Below are 14,590 nucleotides of genomic sequence, written 5' to 3'. Positions count from 1 at the left end.
GGACCTAGACCATTTTAAATTAGTTTTTGTTGATTTTTTTAAGGTGTTTCCATTATTTTGTCCAACCACTGGAGGGCAAACGTGAGTCCAATTCCTATTTACTTAGGCCTTTGGCACCATCTTGTGACTTGTTATGGAGATTGCTAAATGTATCATCCATTCTCATTACGAGTTACATTTAGTGCTGCAATGATTAACTCGAGTATTTGATTTGAAAAAAGTGATTTGAATTAAATTTGGAGTATTTTGAAAGTGACGTTGTAATGGTTTATTTTGAAAGCGTTTGCATTGTTTTATTCATTTGGGTGGATACACAGCCCTCTAGTCTGCCTCATTTCACATGACTGAATCCAGCTGCTCCATGTCAAGACCAACATAAGCCAAGTTTTTGTTTGAGCTATTTAAAAAAAAAAAAAATGTATGCATTTGTAATTTAGTGTATAGGTATATTTAGCCGTTTTTTTTGTGGGAATATGTGTCTGAACCATTTGTTAAGAGCATTGTAAAAAAAAAAAAGTGTTTTATAGCATTTAAGCTAGCAGACTTTTGCTATGTAAGTTCGCCAATTGTTCTTTTGTTGTACATATCGTATTGGCCCGAATATAAGACAGTGGTTTTTTGCATTGAAATAAGACTTAAAAAGTGTGGGTCGTCTTATAGTCGCGGTCTAGACATTAGACCAATTCACGACGCTAGATGGCGCCAGATATCATTGAAGCGATGTTCTGTCATGACAGATCTCGGCTACTCTCAAGTTTAACCAGTCTGCATTATTTTATTGCAATGTTTTTCCTTATTCAGATTTGTTTCAAGACTACAGTTCAGGACTTCACTTTGATGGTTAATGCAGTTATTGCAATTTTGTTGTTTTATCACAATAGATTGGTTTATTTTCATTTCAAAAAGCAGAAGCCATTCATTTACGAATGTGATTGCACTTTAGTTTACATATTTAAATGTTTAGCTACTAAGATTTGAATGAGGCAAAATAACATGCTTTTTCTCTCAAATATATTGTTATAACCATTTGTTTCAGATGTACTGTAATTATTTTCGGTATAAAATTAATGTGTTCAAAAAGTCTTTTTTTCAAACTTGAGTCTTGAAAAAGAGGGGGTCGTCTTATATTCGGGCCAATACGGTAGATCCTTATTTATACCTATTGAGGCTCAGCTCAGGTATTTTAGTTTTTCCATGTTCCTTATCCGATTACTCGATTATTCAAACTAACTAGTTCATCGCAATTCAAACCATCTCTAAAATATGCCATATTTTTCTGTAAATTATTGTTGGAATGGAAAGATAAGTAAACTACTGATTGAAAATACACCATAAGGTGTCAATGGCGAGTTTTAAATTAATTACAGATCTAGGCAAGGCAAAGTCTGAGTAAGTTTTATGTGTATTTTGGATAGCTATTTTAATTGGGAATGCCAGTTCTCTTTGCATTGAGCGCTTTTCTTTTTGTGAACATTATTTTTTTGAGAGATGTGAAAGCACATCAAAAATAATATTCCTTAAATGATACTGTAGCGACTTAACTGTTCCGCCCAAATGCATGATGGGAAGTTGGGCAACCATGATTGTTAGTAGTGGCTGCAAATGGCATACAATATGTTCTGCGTTGTGTTCAGTTAAGCGTTTCAATAAAAAGACACGCCTGTATGCCACTTGCATTTCTCTGCCTCTCCGCGCCCAATGTGCTAAAACCGTGTCATTGTAAAATGTTCGAGGCAACGCATGAACAGGTCATTCCGTGCATGCGTTAATTGAGTCAAATATTTTAACGTGATTAATTAAAAAAAATAATTACCACCGTTAACGCGATAAAATGAATAAAACTACTCAAAAGTAAAAGTGGTCGTCCAAAAAATGAAGTCAAGTGCAAGTAAAAAAGTATTTGGTGAAAAGACTATTCAACGAGTGAGTAATATTGTAAGTAACTGCTTATATTTTTGTTGGATTTTTTTTTCCCAGTTTTTTTTTCTGAGCACAAAGTTATATATATGGATTGTTTTTTATAATACTCTACAATAACCAATTAGATAACCACATTAAGCCAAAGAAATACAAACAAAAAAAATGGAATACCAGCGAGTGAAAAAAAAAAAGACAGAAATGCAGCATTATTCGTCCAAAGAGCATGACTGCCCTCTAGTGGAGAAAATAGATCAGAGTTTAAATAGTGAAGAGTTCCTTCATGATTACTATTTTGAAATTAAAAGGATCATATCTCTGTCAATCGGCACCAAATAAAAACTGGGAGAGAGGTTAAACTGTTGAGGGCAGCATTCTATATCCTTCGTTTTTTTACGGTGCTTTAGAGACGCCACATGATTGAACAGGCTGGCATGAAGATGGAACGGCAAGCTTGCGTCTGATTGGTATAATGCTGTCATGTGATGATTGTTGTGATGTCTCATTGGTGAAATCGGTAGCTGCCCTGGTAATGCACCAGGCACGTCTCTAGTCTTGGCATCGCTGGCAAAAAAATAATAAATCTAATATGTTAAATAAAGAGAAAAAATGTTAACGACTCTTGTGTAGCCCAAAGTAGCGGTGTAAGAGTAGCGTTTTTTCTTCACAAAATTACTCAAGTAAAAGTAAAAAGTATAGCTTAGTAAAACTACTCTTAGAAGTACATTTCTCTCAAAAAATTACTCAAGTTTAACAGTAGATGTAACACGTTACTACCCACCTCTGAACATATTATCCTAAATGTTGTAACGGATGGCAGGGCAGGATGACTGCATAAAAGGTAAAAAAGGGAGCAGACGTCCACTTATGCAGTTTTAATAGACAAAAATAAATAAATCCAGCTCAACCACTCGTCGTTTGGGAGTATAACGGACCATGCACACATGTTCACACTTGACTCCCCAAAAGTAGGTAGCAACTGAAGAAGAAAGTGAACATACAACATAAAGAGGCGCCACTGTGTGGTGGATGTCCTAAGGAACAAAGAGGATCACAGAAGTGACGGTTACAATGTTATGAAAATATTTTTTAAAAGTTGATAAGTTACCTAGTGTTGCTTTAAATGATTTCAATCAACCGATTATTTAATCATATTAGTATTTATTAATGAATAGACCCCGCCCAATTCTCTTAAATGTCAATGTAGTCAACTCCGCCCCACACACAAAAAAATACGCACTCGATACATTGCCCCGCCCAATCTATGTCCCACGTACCCTACCTCGCCAATGTGGCGCAATAGTGACTCAAACCTAATTCTTCAGTACCAGTCATCCTGATCGGCACAGTTTGGACTTATTATCGAGTGTCTTGCGTGTGCAATTTGTGAGAGTTTGGACCAAACTAGCTGCGATAGCCTCTGATGCTTTTTGTCTATTTGTACAAGGTAAGCTACGTTTTGCTTTCACGACTACCATGTGCGCGCACACAATACATACCGCCGAGTTATTCTGTTGCATGGAACTTCATGTACAGGCTTTGCATGAGCGAATCGCCGTTAATAGGCACACCCCACGCGCACACAATAAAATAAACACTTAAGGACTTGTTGCTCTATCCAACATTACAATCCGCCCATGCAGAATGTCCAATGACGGCTTTCCTTGAACGCATCATGATGAGGACCACAAAGTGATAAAGACACGTTCTAAATTGTTTGCCTTTACAATAGCGCGAATTCATTTGGAAGGTGGTATTTAGTTGCTTAAAATGGCACTTCCTTTAAAAGTTACTTCTTCAGATAAATTTGCTTGTATTATTGTCATTATTAGTAAAATGTTCATTATAATTCTGGCTTTACTACTGCGTTAGTAAAATGTGTTCAGACTTGAACACTAAGTCGAATTACTGCATCCTCAATAACAATTGAGTACTTAGAGGTTGGGTAGAGTAGCCAAAAATTTCACTCAAGTGTAGCGTTACCTCAAAATAATATTAAAACAGAAAATCACATTGTTTGAGTTTTAAAGAATTTATTTGCAAATCATGGTGGATAATAAGTATTTGGTCAATACCAAAAGTTCATCTCAATACTTTGTTATGTACCCTTATTGGCAATAACGGAGGCCAAACGTTTTCTGTTACTCTACAAGCTTTTCACACACTGTTGCTGATATTTTGGCCCATTCCTCCATGCAGATCTCCTCTAGAGCAGTGATGTTTTGGGGCTGTCGTTGGGCAACACGGACGTTCAACTCCCTCCACAGATTTTCTATGGGGTTAAGATCTGGAGACTGGCTTGTCCACTTCAGGACCTTGAAAAGCTTCTTACGAAGCCACTCCTTTGTTGCCCTTGCTGTGTGTTTGGGATCATTGTCATGCTGAAAGACCCAGCCATGTCTCATCTTCACTGCCCTTGCTGATGGAAGGAGATTTTCACTCAAAATCTCTCGATGCATGGCCCCATTCATTCTTTCCTTTACACAGATCAGCCGTCCTGGTCCCTTTGCAGAAAAACAGCCCCAAAGCATGGTGTTTCCACCCCCATGCTTCACAGGGGGTATGGTGTTCTTCGGATGCAATTCAGTATTCTTTCTCCTCCTAACACGAGAACCTGTGTTTCTACCAAAAAGTTCTATTTTGGTTTCACCTGACCATAACATATTCTCCCACTCCTCTTCTGGATCATCCAAATGCTGTCTAGCGAACCGCAGATGGGTTTGGACATGTACTTTCTTCAGCAGGGGGACACGTCTGGCAGTGCAGGATTTGAGTCCCTGGCATTGTGTTACTGATAGTAGCCTTTGTTACTGTGGTCCCAGCTCCTTACCGTTCTTGTTATCATTTTGACGCCACGGGGTGTGAGCTTACATGGAACCCCAGCTCGAGGGAGATTATCAATGGTCTTGTATGTATTCCATTTTCTAATAATTGCTCCCACAGTTGGTTTCTTTACACCAAGCGTTTTACCTATTGCAGATTCAGTCTTCCCAGCCTGGTGCAGGTCTACAATTTTGTCTCTGGTGTCCTTCGACAGCTCTTTGGTCTTGGCCATAGTGGAGTTTGTAGTGTGACTGACTGAGATTGTGGACAGGTGTCTTTTATACCGATAATGAGTTAAAACAGATGCCATTAATACAGGTAATGAGTGGAGCCTCGTTAGACCTCGTTAGAAGTTAGACCTCTTTGACAGCCAGAAACCTTGCTTGTTTGTAGGTGACCAAATACTTATTTCCCACTCTAATTTGGAAATAAATTCTTTAAAAATCAAACAATGTGATTTTTTGTTTTTTTCCACATTCTGTCTCTCATGGTTGTGGTTTACCCATGTTGACAATTACAGGCCTCTTTAATCTTTTCAAGTAGGAGAACTTGCACAATTGGTGGTTGACTAAATACTTATTTGCCTTACTGTAAACTGCATGCGGCTACTTTCGATTTATGGTGCTACACTAGGTCACTAGCATGTGTCACCGTTGTCCATTTCAATTAGGACTGGGAACCTCTTGGTACCTCACGATACGATTTGCGATACGAAGCTCACGATAACGATGATCTGACGATATGGCGATACAACGATATTCTACAAACAACTAATAAACAGAAAAAAAAGCTTATGCTTTGAGTTGGAATGAGTTTATCACTAGTAGACGTCCACTCCGTTTGAACTGGGAGGGTGGCAGCGAATGAAGTTCATTCGCTGCCACCCTCCCAGTTCAAATGGATTGAACGTCTATGGCTGTCAGTAGCAGCCAATGCCAAGCAATGAGGTAATTTTGGGCCATTTAAGGTCATTTACCTGTTGATTTTCAGTCACTTCCTGTTGATTTTGGGGTATTTTATGGGTCACTTCCTGTTTATTTTGCGTTACAGAACAGGAGGTGACCTGGGAATCACCCAAATTAATAGGCAGTGACACAAACTCAACAGGAAATTACCTGTAAATGCCCTAAAATGAACAGCAAGTGACCTGTAAATGCCCCGAAAATCGGACCGAATTACTGTGAATGCTCTGGTTTTGAATGAAGTCTAAATGGATTGGGCGTCGAGCATTGTCAATGGCAGCCTTAAAGTTAACTGAGATCCTAATATGGTGGAAGATTTTGGTAGCAACTTGATGGTTCCTTTTTTTTCCTTTTTTTTTAATGTTGAAACCTTTTTAAAAGGATATCTCGATTCATGGCAGGAGCATATCGATAACCTTTTGGGATAGAAAGTATCACGATATATTAGGGTGACCAAACGTCCTCTTTTGCCCGGACAAGTCCTACTTTCACGTAGTGTCCTCGTGGTCCGGGCGGGTTTTATAAATTCATAAAAATGTCCGAAAAATGTCCGTTTTTTATGATTTTTCACGAGACCAATTTGAAGAGAATCCCTCCGACCGCTGGGTGGCAGCAGTTGACATGGCTCCTACGAGAATGGAGGGAAGTAGTAGTTCTGCTTGTTTTTGTTGGCAGTTTACCCCTATCATGAGGCATTACCGCCATCTACTGGGTTGACGATTTGGCCACAATGCCTGAAGTTTTTTTTTTTTTTTTAATGATAAATACGTATATAATGGCAACTGTTGACTTTTGTCGGAGCTTTGACTGTAAAATCCCGTTTGGTGTCGCATCGGTGCGCTGCCGATGATTGTAAACTTTTATAGCAAAGTTTGATTTTTGCCTCAGCTAGCTATCAGTAAGCTAAACCGCGCTAGGCATTATGGGAAACGTAGTTTTGAACTGCTACGTTTGGAAACATGCTGATTGAATAGTTTGTCAGTTTATTTCGGTTTTTGTTTGTGTGCAATCTAGAACATTGAATGAGAACATCAATTGAATGGGAATAACAATTTGTCAAGGACAACTGTCATGATCGTAATTTATAAAAATGTTTAGTTGGCACATAGCCTACTGTGTATATGTGTATTGACTGGACTACATTTCTATGGGTCTGCATTATAAATTATATATATATATATATATTAGGGCTGTCAAAATTATCGCGTTAACGCGCGGTAATTAATTTTTTAATTAATCACGTTAAAATATTTAACGCAATTAACGCACATGTCCCGCTCAGACAGTATTCTGCCTTTTGGTAAATTTTACAGCAGGCTTTTTGTGCTGTCTAACAGCGAACTCTTGTGGTCGCTTTGCGACATGGTTTATTTTTTTTCTTGCCAGTTCAATATGGCTGCACGACGTCTCGGGCTGACACCTACGTTGTAATGTTGTGCTTATATGATCCTTGGACAAGATTTGTCCGTAAGTATGGTTGTTGTAAAGAATGTACATATTATGTTAGTAAGCGAAATGTTCTATTTTTTGTATGAGATGCTTTTTGTTTATGTTTAGTGAACCTGTATAGCGTGCTAAGCTAACGTTGTTGCTAATGCAATGCTTGTGTACTTTTTGTTGTTGTAGTTTTACGACGGTCTAAAGAGGACAATGGTTTGAGGCTATTTTATTAATAAATCAGATGAAAAAGGGAGAAGTCTGATTATTAAGGTGTCGTTCACTAGCTGTCTAGCTTTGGAAAAAGTAGACGCTTCGGAGTGAGGACAGCATAGACAGATTTAAATGACAGTAGAGTGAAATGCCCACTACAGTCCTTATGTACCGTATGTTGAATGTACAGTGGGGAGAACAAGTATTTGATACACTGCCAATGGGTTTTCCCATTGGCAGTGTATCAAATACTTGTTCTCCCCACTGTATATATCCATCTTGTGTCTTATCTTTCCATTCCAACAATTTATTTTACAGAATATATATATAATTTACAGAAAAATATGGCATATTTTATAGATGGTTTGAAATGCGATTAATTGCAATTAATTACGATTAATTAATTTTTAAGCTGTAATTGACTCGATTAAAAATTTTAATCGTTTGACAGCCCTAATATATATATATATATATATATATATATATATTTTTTTTTTTTTTTTTTTTTTTTAAGTCATTATTTTTTTTTTTTCAAACTGCATTTTTCCATCCAGAGTGACGGGGCACACTTTAAATATATTAAAGTGATATAGGCATCTTTGAGTGAACTTCGAGTAAAATTCAAGTATCTTGAGGCCGGGCTGAGTGTCCTCTTTTTTAGAAATCAAAATATGGTCACCCTACGATATATCACCATTTCGATATTTTGTCACACCCCTAATTTCAGTGGAACTTATAGTGTAAAAAGTGAACGGAAGAAAGTCTTAGAAAAGGAAACTGAGTAAATTTTCTCCTTATGAAACCCCATATTTTGTTCTTACAATTCCGCTGTCCACGACTAATCTGCCAATTTTTGCATTAGTACCTGTGTGTGAGGTAAATATAGGCCATCTTTGGGCAGCAACAGTGCATGATTCAAATGTGAGCAGCACTGAGGGGGATGGGAAGCATCTGGAGTGAAAGCAGCAAGTGGTTACACAGCAGACATGGGAGCAACAAATCAAAAGTCTTGTACCTCTTTTTTTATAACGTGATGCATTTCACAAAGGAGCACTGTGCATTCCAACTAATCCACAGTTTAATGTCAGTAAACACCAAATCATCATCGGTTCCTACAAATACATTTTTGTATAACATATTAATTCTGTTCACCTTTTGGCTGTCACAACATCAAAAGTATCTCATTTATTACCAGGCCGGCTAACTTTAGCTGCCTTGCCCTGAAAGTGGGTCACCAGTGGTCTGACTGTAGGAATGGGATACATCCTGTATGTTTAGCTATGTACATCTTACGCAAGCTTGTGGCTACTTTCCAGGTTTACCGAGATCAGACCCGTTCCCCACTCTTGCTATCTTGCTGCTGTAGTGTTTATGTAGCCAGTAAGACTAATAAATACTAAAGTGGTAATCTTGGGGCAACTAACGATTCGACTACAATTCAGAGGCGCCGATTCGATTATAAATCGATTATTGATGAGACCTCCCCCCCACACGACCCCCCGCTTGGTTTGTACATAAATTCCAAATTTGTTCAAAAAGCCTCTCAGGCTAAACGAAACTACTATTTCAGTATCAAGTTAACAGTTAATAACGGTAAATATAATATTCAAGTCCCCATTCTGTATCAGCAGCTTTAAACTACATTCAATTAATTTAATGGTGTGAATCACCCGTTAAAGTTGTTAAAATTGCTTGTGTTATTCCATAATTTCCCTTCTGTCTACTTTCGACATGTGAAAGTTTTAAAACTGTTTTAAAGATAGATTCAAGCCAAGATTTTGCAGATTTAGGAGTATTTTTAGGGCTGTAAAGCGATTAAAATTTTTAATCGTCATAATTTACAGCTTAAAAATTAATTAATCGTAATTAATCGCAATTAATCGCAATTCAAACTATCTATTAAATATGCCATATTTTTCTGTAAATTATATATATATTCTGTAAAATAAATTGTTGGAATGGAAAGATAAGACACAAGATGGATATATACATTCAACATATGGTACATAAGGACTGTATTTGTTTATTATAACAATAAATCAACAAGATGGCATTAACATTATTAACATTCTGTTAAAGCGATCCATGGATAGAAATACTTGTAGTTCTTAAAAGATAAATGTTAGTACAAGTCCTAGAAATTTTGTATTAAAACCCCTCTTAATGTTTTCGTTTTAATAAAATTTGTAAAATTTTCATTCAAAAAATAAACTAGTAGCCCGCCATTGTTGATGTCAATAATTACTTACACAATGCTCATGGGTGCTGAAGCCTATAAAATCAGTCGCACCCAAGCGCCAGCAGAGGGCGGCAAAACTCCTTAAAACACAATTAACAAGTGGGCATTTCACTCTACTGTTATTTAAATCTGTCTGAGCGGGACATGTGCGTTAATTGCGTCAAATATTTTAACGTGATTAATTGAAAAAATTAACTACCGCCCGTTAATGTGATAATTTTGACACCTAAGTATTTTAGATAAAAAGTTTATTAGGTTCGCTTGGAAGGTTCGCTACAACAGGCAGTCTAATGCTTTAAGTTGGCGGCTGTTTACTAACACTGCCAAGTCTGTCATTTCGCATCTAGTTTTCTATACATGTGCTGCTAACGTCGACAAGTCTGTCATTTTGCATCTAGTTCTATGTACATATGATATCTATTATCTACCGTAGCATTATGTGGACGTAGTTTGTAGCGGCTGTTGTTAGCAGTTAGGTATTATTGTGTTTTTTATCTAGCGGCATGAGTTGAGCCGAGTCGTGACTTGAACATTGTCATTACCCGGGTAATGACAAGCATGATGTTTACTCTCGGTCCGTTCCTCATTGCGTCCCAAAGACCGCGATGACTGTGTTTTAGTTCAGCTTTACTTGACATATTTCAATAATCGGGAATTTGTATGTTTATGAATCGTTCTCGAATCTTCCACGGCTGAATCGCGAATAATCTAAGAATCGGAAATTCTGCACACCTGTAGACATGTTTGACATGTTTAACTTTCAACTTAAAAAAAAAAAAAGTGTTTTATTTATTTGGGGTTTTTTTTCGGAATCGGATAGGGACAAAATCAGGGGACTCAGAATGCGATCGGGACATCCCTAGTCAATAAACATAACTGCTGTGATAAGCTGTGACCAGCCCTTGAACAAAGGGAGAAGGCTTCTATATTAACTTTGAAGGCATCATGCATATTAGCCCAAAAACATTATTAAAAAAACGATTTCAATATTAGGCAAGGCAAGGAAAATTTATTTATATAGCACAATTCAACACATGGCAATTCAAAGTGCTTTACATTACATGAAGATCATAAAAATCACATTAAAATCAAAAGAACGTAAAAACAAAGACAATCGAAATAGGAAATGAAATTATACGTAAAAATCACATTTAATCACGAATAGAATTAAAAAATAGATAAATAAAAAATAAATATTACTACTACTACTACAGCTAATAATTGAACTCAGCAATGGAGATAAGCACAAGAGGAATAGAAAGCAAATAGATTGAAATATATAGACAGTTATGGATATGCAGTGGTAAACAAAAGCATTTTTAGCCCTGATTTAAAGGATCTAACAGTTTGAGCATACTTCAGACCTTCAGGTAACTTGTTCCAGAGGTGAGGAGCATAGTAACTAAATGCTGCATCACCCTGCATGGTCCTAGTTCATGGAACATACAGGAGACCAGTTCCAGATGACCTCAGCGGTCTAGATGTTTCATAGGAATCTACCAAATCAAGCATGTGTTTTGGTCCAAGGCCATTAAGTGTTTTATAGACGAGCAGTAGTATTTTATAGTCTATCCTTTGACTCACTGGAATCCAGTGTAACGATTTCAAAACCGGTGTAATATGGTCCTTGTAGTTATGAGGACTCTGGCTGCAGCATTCTGTACAAGCTGCAGCTTCCTGACTGATTTTTTATCAAGACCTGTAAATATACCGTTGCAATAGTCCAATCTGCTGAAAATGAATGCATGCATAAGTTTTTCCATGTCTTGGGGAGTCAGAAGCCCCTTTATTCTGGCTATATTTTTTAGGTGGTAATAAGATTTAGTGACGGACTTTGGATGGCTATCAAATTTTAGGTCTGAGTCATTATCCAATATAATTTAAAAATCCTTTTATCAGCCGATATTATCAGCTACCCAATCATATCAAACAACTCTATTCCCAACGGAAGTAAATAGAGTTAGATTTTTCCAGTACACTCGTGGACACAATTAATAGTAATACAGTGGGGCAAATAAGTATTTAGTCAACCTAATTGTGCAAGTTCTCCCACTTGAAAATATTAGGGAGGCCTAAAATTTATATTATTAATACCCTTCTTTTGGCAATAACGGAGTCCAAACGTTTTCTGTACCTCTTCACAAGCTTTTCACACACTGTTGCTGGTATTTTGACCCATTCCTCCATGCAGATCTCCTCTAGAGCAGTGATGTTTTGGGGCTGTAGTTGGGCAACACGGACTTCCAACTCCCTGCACAGATTTTCTATGGGGTTGAGACCTGGAGACTGGCTAGGCCACTCCAGGACCTTGAAATGCTTCTCACGAAGCCACTCCTTTGTTGCCCTGGCTTGCTGAAAGACCCAGCCATGTCTCATCTTCACTGCCCTTGCTGATGGAAGGAGATTTTCACTCAAAATCTCTCGATGCATGGCCCCATTCATTCTTTCCTTTACACAGATCAGTCGTCCTGGTCCCTTTGCAGAAAAACAGCCCCAAAGCATGATGTTTCCACCCCCATGCTTCACAGTGGGTATGGTGCTCTTCGGATGCACTTCAGTATTCTTTCTCCTCCAAACACGAGAACCTGTGTTTCTACCGAAAAGTTCTATTTTGGATTCATCTGACCATAACACATTCTCCCAGTCCTCTTCTGCATCATCCAAATGCTCTCTAGCGAACCGCAGACGGGCCTGGATGTGTACTTTCTTCAGCAGGGGAACACGTCTGGCAGTGCAGGATTTATGTCCCTGACTGTGGTCCCAGCTCTCTGAAGGTCATTCAATAGGTCCCCCCATGTGAATCTGGAATTTTTGCTCACCGTTCGTGTTATCATTTTGACGCAGATTCAGTCATCCCAGCCTGGTGCAGGTCTACAATTTTGTCTCTGGTCTCCTTCGACAGCTGGTCTGGGCCATAGTAGAGTTTGCAGTGTGACTGACTGAGGTTGTGGACAGGCGTCTTTTATACTGATAATGAGTTAAAACAGGTAGCATTAATACAGGTAACGAGTGGAACCTCGTTAGACTTCGTTAAAAGAAGTTAGACCTCTTTGACAGCCAGAAATCTTGCTTGTATGTAGGTGACCAAATACTTACTTTCCACCCTAATTTGGAAATAAATTCTTTAAAAATCAAACAATGTGATTTTCTGTATTTTTTTTCCACATTCTGTCTCTCATGGTTGAGGTTTACCCAATTACAGGCCTCTCTAGTCTTTTCAAGTAGGAGAACTTGCACAATTGGTGGTTGACTAAATACTTATTTGCCCCACTGTAATAATTCAGATTTTTATTGATCTTAATTCAATGAGTAATGTGGCTTCAAAAGTAAACACAGCCACAACAATTGAAGAACGTGAGAAGGGTGCGCAGCCTTCGCCCCCAGTGCGTCTATTTTAAGTAGGTGATAAATGAGGCACAATGTATTCTCAATTCAGTACTCCATGAGGAGTTTGACCTCCTTCCATCTGGACACACACAAAACAAGGACACAGCGAGCACGTGTCACATTTTTTTTTTGTTTTTATTGACAGGCTCAGTTTGCGAAGCTAGCTTTAGTCTCAGAACGCATTATAGTCGTATATTATATACATTGCAGCGGAGCGATAAACACATTTGAAGACAGTGAACATGATGTTCCTGTCCTTTCTGACGCACAAAATACCTTCCGCACAACACTTTGTTCTGTTTTTAGTGTAATCATTACAGCCATCAATCCACATATCGGTCACATAGCTGAAAAGAACTCTCGTATACACTAAATGTCAAGCAGTGTATTCTCAATGCTGCACTTCGATTGGCTGACAAAGAACACACCCCTGTTTCTCACCTGACACACCTCCGTTGAAAGGCACTACATCTACTTCCATGCAGTCATTAATAACACAAATTCTAGTTAAACCTTTCAAGACTCCGCATAATTTTTTTTTTTTTTTAAGCGTTTTTTTTTTACAGTGTGTACAGTAGTGCACAACATCACTCCTGCTTGCAATAACTGCCATGTGATTCCCACGGATCCGATTTCGGAACGCTTTAAGATGCCGCACGCTCCTTCTCGGTAGCTTGTTGTATTGTGAAACGTGCAATTTAATCCTGTTTGGCTAAGGCGCCCAGTGTTTGTCTATCAGCTGGAGAAGGTCTGTCTATCAAGTAAGTTACAATACCAACTCATAGATCTTATTTACTGAATTATTTTTAGTGTTGCTTTGTTAGCTACAGTTCAGACAGTTCAAGTACTAAAAAATTATGTGCTTGTATTGATTGTATTTGGGACTTTTTGTGTCTCTGAGGTATTTGTTTTAAGAACTGCGTTGTAGGCTATAGGGGTGGGAACCTCTGGGTACCTCATGATAGGATACAATAAAGATGTCACGGTATGGCGATTAGAGCTGAAACGAATACTAGAGCAACTCAAGTAACTCGAGTTTGAAAACAGGTCCGAGTAATTTTATTCACCTCAAAGAATCGTTTAATTTTGCCAGCTCTAAGCATCACGTTTTGCCCGGACTACTTTTAATGCGGGACAACGCGTTGACGTCAGGTACGTAGAGAAAGAAGCAATTTTTTAAAAAATACCTCATTGCAGCCGACAGCCGCTACAAACTACTCTGACGTTGCTAAAAACTACGCCCGCATGATGCTACGGTAGTAGCAGGTAGCGTTTGATGCGTCTCGTAGATATCACATCTATGTAGAACTAGATGTGAAATGACAGACTGGGCGGCATTAGTAAACAGCTGCCATCTTAAAGCAGTAGATTCTCAGCGCTAATAAATAAGATGTCGCTAGCTGTCACTCGATCACGTAACGTTAGCCTTGCGGAGGGCTAGGTTTCTATGGATGTAGATTTGTGTCTTTGTTATGCAATTAAAAAAAAAAAAGTTGCTTCAATCAAAAAAAAAAAAAAAAAGTCGCTTCAAAATATATATTTTCAATAAAAAAAGTCACTTCAATCAAAAATAAAATGTGTTTAAATAAAGGCAAAAATAAATTTGAAACTA

At 38.0% G+C, this 14,590-nt stretch overlaps 1 protein-coding gene across 3 annotated transcripts in view; it reads left to right on the top strand.

Moving 5' to 3' along the window:
- Positions 1-3,195: 3,195 nt before the first annotated feature.
- The window catches only part of slc7a1a (solute carrier family 7 member 1a), a 54,969-nt gene continuing 43,574 nt past the window's right edge, over positions 3,196-14,590 (top strand). Inside the window, exon 1 of one of the 3 annotated variants that reach the window (XM_057820775.1) lies at positions 3,196-3,364. The gene's annotated coding sequence lies outside the window, so the exon portion shown is untranslated. Of the gene's footprint in view, positions 3,365-10,088; positions 13,740-14,590 lie in introns of those variants that run through there. The other 2 variants (XM_057820776.1, XM_057820774.1) reach the window with 2 other exon arrangements.

This window comes from Corythoichthys intestinalis, chromosome 18, assembly GCF_030265065.1.
Source record: "Corythoichthys intestinalis isolate RoL2023-P3 chromosome 18, ASM3026506v1, whole genome shotgun sequence".
Classification (NCBI taxonomy): Eukaryota; Metazoa; Chordata; class Actinopteri; order Syngnathiformes; family Syngnathidae; genus Corythoichthys; species Corythoichthys intestinalis.
The sequence above is the reverse complement of the archived record's forward strand: the minus strand, read 5'-3'. Positions and strand labels throughout refer to the sequence as shown.